This window comes from Anopheles bellator, chromosome 1 (assembly GCF_943735745.2).
Source record: "Anopheles bellator chromosome 1, idAnoBellAS_SP24_06.2, whole genome shotgun sequence".
In the NCBI taxonomy this organism is placed as follows: domain Eukaryota; kingdom Metazoa; phylum Arthropoda; class Insecta; order Diptera; family Culicidae; genus Anopheles; species Anopheles bellator.
This window is the reverse complement of record NC_071285.1, coordinates 59,201,467-59,208,975: the sequence shown is the minus strand read 5'-3', so window position 1 is coordinate 59,208,975 and position 7,509 is coordinate 59,201,467.

Below are 7,509 nucleotides of genomic sequence, written 5' to 3'. Positions count from 1 at the left end.
CCCATAATCCCAAGCATTATTACGGTGAGAGCGAGAGAGAGAGAGAGCCAAGAAATGGCCACCAGCGGCCGCAGCGACCGAAAGCTCAATCATATCTTCTCAATTTCAGCATCGATGCGTTTAGTTTTTATGACATTTTTACTGGCCCGGCGACTGGGCCACCCGTTCCGAAGCCGACCGTTGCTCCCCGGAGGGGTTGGGTTGAAGATCAATCCGAACTACCGCCGAAGGAGGGAAAATATCTTACCGGTGCCTTCCCGGTTATTGACCGTTAACACAGTAAGTGGAACACGCCACCATCCGTGTGCGATGGAGAGAAACATCGAACGATACTAATCCACGACGGTCGGTGGATCATTTTTCTTTCAAAGCAACCAGGACAGGAGCACCATTTTACCAGGAATCCGAGGCCGGGCTTCCCTTTCTACCTTCTTTTCACTATTTTCAATCACATTCCTAATAGAAAAAGCTGCCGGAAACCGAGCATAGTTCGTTCGTAGTCAATATCCTTCGATTTCGAATAAAAAAATTACGAGGATTTCATATCTTGCCTGAAGGGAGTGAGCGGAAGCGGACCCTCTTTTGGGATCTTCTTTGGCCTGATTTAGCGGGAGATCCGCACCCTGAGCCCAATCAAATCCCACTCAAAAGGCTCGTGTTGTAGGGCCACGCCACGAACCATGTTACGCCGTGATTGGGGCTTTCTTTTGCATTTATGTTATTTTGAGCGCTGTAGTGCTTTACTGCCTCCGAAGCCCCCGAAGTCCGAAGGACGCTCAACACCACACGAAGCATGTAATGATGACATTTTTGAAAGGAAGAATGAACTCGAAAAGACACCACTCAAGAGGGTAGGGGTTGAAAGAATTACAAAAATGTAATGAACCCATTTGAGGAATTTATGGTGTTTCTGTCGACATTTTAATAAAACCTCTTTCTTGTGTATGTGGATACAAATTTGAGTTAGTTGTCCACTTTTACCCCATTCGAGCACCTTTTTTTTATGAAGTTACTGTGAAGAGAGCTCACGTTTACAAATTTACACACAAATTGGTTCACCCAATTACTTGAAAGTCAACCCACGGGCGTGCCATTTCATCGGTCCCCGAAGGCACGGCAGCCACTGAATATTTCATCAGCATAAAACATCTCCGCTCTCCGTTCTCCACAGCGATTTATGCGTCCCGGTTACCTGGTGCCATGATGCCGCTCCGGGGCACCGGTCGGATGCCCGCCCGGCGGTCTTATCGTCAGACAACAACACATCATAAAACTATCCAACCGAAACCAAGCTCGGCTCCGGGTGCGAAAGACTGGAGTGCTAAAGATACTGTCGCTTGGTCGGTGACCGGGGGCCAGACCCAAAACCGTATAAATATCCCAATGAATCCTATCGCCCAAAAACGGGTGTCAAAAGAGTTGACCGGAAAATTGAATACGTACGAATGCGTATCCGAATTGAACCGACTGACTTCCTGGGCGGCTTCCTAAACTGGTTAGGCTTTCCATGCATTTGTAAAACACTTTTCGTGGCCCATCACCTATCCCAAGCTGGCCAATAGTCTGTAGCGAAAGAAAATGCTACCCTTCCCTGGGTTCGTCTAGACTCCCGGCAGGGTCTGTGAAATGAATTTTTAAATTGTGTCCCCCCGACGATGAATCGATAGCAGCGGACCAGTGGAAGTCAAGTATTGGAAGCAGTGCAACCGACAAAGGAACAAAGGCTCCGGATTACAGGTGGATCTGAAACTCCATGTTATCCATAAATCCATTTTGTGACAGTTTCATATTTTCCACCACGCAACATAAATCACCACGACGAACATTGCTTATCAGTTTTATCACACTCGAACAGCGAAACAAACGCTCGAAAGCTCCCGATGATGCATGTAATCATGGCCATGGACAAAAAACGCGACCTGTCACGGTCATGTGGCCATGCTACACGCCATTATGCTATTACGTGAGTAGATTTGTTGCTGATGGTTTAAGCGGTTTCGGTACAATATTTCAAGCGTCTTTCGCTTTCAGCACTAACCACCAAAAACGCGGAGAATGCAACATAAGCACCAACACGGACCGAGGCAGAACCAAGCGTAGGTTTTTTATTGTACTAAATTTAACGTAAGCTTTCGCGAATGCGAATAGTTAAAACATTGTCCAACCATTTCCCAGCAGATTGCTGCACAAAGCACAAGCGCGCACAGGAACTGGCCGCAAGGCCGAGTTTCAGAGTTTTGTTTTGAAATTTCAATCTGCGTAGTGACTCCCGAGGGTATTTTGCGGGGTTTTTTTGTAACGCCGCCAGTGATGCCAGCCATTGTTTTTCATCATGAAAATGGTTTATCCGCGGGATCCATTGTGCTGGGAAGTCCACGCATCTCGCTATTCATAATTCACGGCACTGCCGTGTGCGTCGGGCCACGGGCTGTGCCACGGCCATGTTTAGGCGCCAAATCCCTGAAATTGTTCTCTATGGGCACTGCGATAACGCGGCACTGGGGAGACAAAAAGGTGGCATTTTTGCCGAGCCGGCATTTGCGCGATGTTGCCATGGAGACGCATGGTGATTCACCTTCCTACTGAGCTGCTTGGAGTATTAGTGAATTTTGTAGTGATTGGATTACGAAATGTTGAAGGAAATTAAAGGACAATTTCATTGGTAATACAAGCAAGCTTCAAAATCGCAAAAGTGCCCCTTTCTACCAGAGGTCTAGAAATGGCTCCCACGGCAGGCCACGGCCGAGCCGCGTAGTGTTAAAAAACTGCCTGCCAAGCACACGAAAGAGTAATAATTTTCAACACTGCCAACCACCGATCATAACCGGCAGAAAACGGCTGACCCCATCAACGATGAGGGGCCCCAAAGGTTGGCCGACGGAGTGGAAGATATTTTCCCGCTTGAGGACTCTGGTGTGCTGTTTAGTGCCTATTGGTGCCCAGCGTTTTACGATGTAACCATTCGACACAAACCCCTTTGCGAAATGCGGATCTCTGTCGTTTGGAAGTGCTTTCCAAAGGATCCGTATGGTTCTTTGAGTAGCACTTCACGGTAATTCCTTTAATAACAATAGACTTCCATATTTGTCCATTCGAAAATCTTATTATTTCTTCGTCTGACTTTTCTGTTGTTAGATGAATTCTTTCGAACCCAAAACTATCAACCACAGACTGGCTACTAACTCAGCAAGCCAAAAAAGATACGGGGACGCTACTGAGCACTCCTCGAAGCTCATCCGACGAGGGCCACGAAGCACAATGCTTTCACCGACGGAATAACCCTTAAAAACTCATAATAAAATCTACATTTTTTATTCAACACGCTCCAATGCTCCCCGAATGGCCCGGAGAAGGTTCGTAGCTTCGTAGAGAGAAAAACTGAATTCCGGTGGTAGTCTAAAAAAATCTCCCACGGTGTTGGGTAGCGAGAAAGTTACGCAATTATTACTGTTACTTCTATCGAACCCCTGCGTGCGGGGTTCTGATTTTGTTTTATATACCTCACAGCCAGTCACACAGCCACAGGCAGAGTCAGTTTAATGCCGTGGGAGCGCTTAATGACCGGAATGGTGACGGAAATCGTGGCAAACTTCATCCTCGCCGTGCCACCACAGATGGTGGCACTTGGATGAAGTGATTAGAAAACTTTGCCTCAGCCCCGTCCCGAGTTCGGAGATCGATGGAAACCCTTTAGCTTCCTAGAGCAGAGTTCCAGTGTAAAAATAAAGTAAATTATTCTATCCGATCTGAAGCTGAACTCTTGAACCTTGAACCGGAAATTACATCCCCCTTTCGTCGAGCAGATTTATTACAAAATATATCCTTACCAGGGGGAAATTATGCCCTAAAGCATGGTTAAAGGGCGATTAAAGCACCATAAATCTACTCGCCGTAAGGCCACACTGCGAACATTGTTCCCACCGGGGGGGGACCTTCCGGGGCCTGAACGAACCATGCCAAGCTTCTTCTGTAGGGTGAATTTTCAACTTGGCCTACCCTTCAGAAACTGCAACCTCATACTTTACACACCCAACAGATGATTGAAAAGGATCATCGACTTCGGGACCCGCACGCCAAGGTTCAGACACTCTCCGAAACACTTTCAAAACTTCGCACCATAAATGTCAAAAAGTCACTTCGCTCGTCATTTTGATCCCACCATTGCCCACCGTTAGAGCTTTCGCGAATCAAAAACCAATCAAAACGGGCGAAATCAAAATAATATCCATCGGGCAACCCTCGAGGTCCAACAATGTTGAGATGCGACGAGAAATGAGATGCTCTTTTTAATTAACATTCACTTTATCTCGCACGCGTGTCACTTCGCTTCTCGTTCGCTGGCTCCAATTTCGTTCTGCTTCCTCGCTCCAGGATCTTCCCGCCGATTTCCGGCGGCCCGAGGCCGGGCACTAATGAATGCCGGCCAAAATGGCGAAAAATGTGTTCGTTTGACTTAATTTAATTAAAAACTTTGCCCACACACCTCTGGGTCGGGCTGGCGGAAACTGCTCGTTTGACTGCTCGTCATCGTCGTCATCGTTTGTCATCGGGTTTTACGGCTTACGACGACGAGAGCAAACACTTAAATAAATGAAACGGTCACCAACTAACCGGTGGCCCCCGTAAGATGAGTGGCCAATTTACTCTCCTGCGTGGGTCCACCGATTTTCTTCACCAACATCGACGAGAATCGATCGCGGCCGGTTTAGTACCCGCACAGAACTCGGTCGCGCGTAATGAAAATGGAGGTTGCAATCCCCAGGGGCAGACACAACAACTGACTGCCAACCGGGCTCGCAACTCAACTCAACTGATGACTGGTTGCCATAGGCAACCAGAAGTTGGCTGAGCCAACCAACAGTTCGGTGAATTTCAGCCCGTCAATAAACCGTAGTTTCGTGCGCCGTCATAACAAGAACTTGACTCGAGTGGCAGATGATAAAGTTTGACTGGCCGGAGCGCTTTGCGTGAAATTTCATTTACTTCAGAAACTTGCTGTCAGTCAGTTCATTAGTAAACTATCGGTAAACACAAATCGTCATGAGAGCGCCTCACCGATGAAATAAAAGCTTGAGCATAACGCTTAAAGTGGCCCGCATGTTGCCCCGGACGAATGCCCGAACCGTCCGCATGTTGGCCTTAAATCTTGTCGAGCAACCCGAGGCTGTCGCCAAACTTTGCCACCAGTGCACTACTTTGCATCGTTGCCCGAAGTCGGTGGCCCACTTCTAACGAGCCCCTCGATATGTAATCCTTATCCTGGGCCACCAGCTGCGCCATCTGTGTCGCACACGGTCGGGACAGCTTCGCCTTGCGAAGCTGAATACATTTTGATTCCCTCGTGCATTTCGGTTCCGATTGGTGTTCCGATCGTTCCGGTGGAGCTCGCGTCCCAGTATATATCATAACCTAAACGGCGAAGCGATGAGGAAGCGGAATTCTACCCTTTCCAGCTGCTCCACTCAACGGCAGGCAGGCGGATTCGGTACGCCAAACGCCCGTCGTAAATCTTGTTGCGTTGTGTGGCGAAAAGTTAAGCTCTCAACGTTTAATAGTCTCGCCGCTGCCTTACGGACGGTGCTGCTGGTTGGAGCTCAACCGAGGATTAATTTTCTGATTTGGACTCGCCAAAGCTGGGCGATAAAAACGGAAACCGTAAAATGTACTGCGGCGATCGTGTCTGTTCCTTCCATTGTGTCCCGATCCGTCACATCACTTACGGTAATTGCAGAATGGTTCCTGATTTTATTATGTCAAAATCAGTATAATCTGTATTCCAATTCAAATATCCTACGGCGGAACAGAGTTCGTCGGAACCAATGTAATGGTCCTTTCGTGTAAACCGGTCGGTCTGGTGGTCGGGCGGTCGGTTCGAATTTAAATTCAAACGGCTGCAAGCTATGAGCACAAAGGATGCGAGTCCTGGGTGGGTCGCCAACCTAACGTTGATCAGCCTTTTGCAAGCTTCCATTGAGGAAACGGAAGCCACCCCACGGTGGCCACTGTGGATGCCAAGGATGCACTTTTCATTGCAACTCGGTCGTGCCAGGTGCACTGGCCAGGAATCGTTTCGTAATCAATGCCATCAATCACTGTCCGCGTCGACTAGCGTGGTGTGGGTCACACTGATTCCGATTCTAAGCTCGAGAATCATAAACCGAAATTGCAACCCCGCGAGCGCCAATAATCACCGCAACATCAAGCTGCGACCACGCTGCTGTCAGTTACAGCCGCTGCCACCGCCGCGCATTTCGCAGCCGGAAATGGGAAAATAGTTGACCACGGGGGAAATTTCCGGACGAAAACAATTAACGCACGAATCGTCAATTTCCGCTTGTCGGAAGATCGCCAAACTGACACGGCGATTCCGTTGTGCATGTGCATCCGGTTCAAGCCCCCGAAGGGCAGCAGATGGTTATGATGGTTGGGTTTTTGATTCCTTTTCCTTTTTTGGCACATTTTAGCAGCATTTCTCTCTCACAGCGCGGAAGGGGATGGAACCCGCAATTGCCGTTATTGGCGAAATTTTATTCCAACCCCGACAGCGCCTATCACACACCCGTCCGGTGCATTCGGTGCACTTTCCGTTTGTTTCGGCCATTGAACGAAACACAAGGATTTAGAGGAGGCACACAGAGCAATCAGAACGGTTCATGTCGACCCGTGAGTGGGGCTTAAACAAAACGGAGAGACAACAATCGACAGCAAAAACAGCGGTCCGTTTCATGGTGCGTTCCATCATAAACGTTTCACTTCGACACACTAATCTGTCCCCGGTACTGCTGCTGCCCAGGCCCCACAAACGAACCCGATTATGCTGCGTCATTTGATTCGAGCCCGAATCTGACCCATCACAGATTGGAGCTTTGTAGTTGTAGGCATGGCACACATGGCGAGTAGCACGCAACGCACGCAGCACGCAAACGAGCACGTGCCCAAATGTGCCGACGGAGGATAAAATGGGATTATAAGTGACGATGGCTTTCCATGAATCTGGACGAACATCGGACTGGGATGCAACTAGGTTCCGTGCCATATACATTGCTCCCATCTGCTCTCTTGCCTCAAGCTGAGAAAAAAAGTCCTTGCATTGTACGTGTTTAAAGATATGCATTTCGAATCCGATAAATGTTGCAATGGAGGTTGCCGCACAACGGAGCTGGATCGAAGACCAGTTCCAGTTGGGCCAACGTTTTGATAAGGGAAAGAACTGCTGCTGGTATGTGAGTTTAAATCAACCCAAATATGCTTTCAGTTGCAAAATCTACAGCATTACGGGCATTAGGGCTCACAACAACCTCCCAAGTGGCTGGATTTGTTGAATGAATTCTCGAATGCATAATGCATCATGCACCGGCGCCCTTGTGTTTGTTCTTGCAACAGTGCTGCGTTCCGAGCATTAATTTTCAATTTTCCACTCGAATCGGAGCGTTTTAATTAAAATTTATGCACTAAGAAAGCTCCACAACTGGCTGAGGAAGTGATGCTGAGGAAACGTTACAATGCATC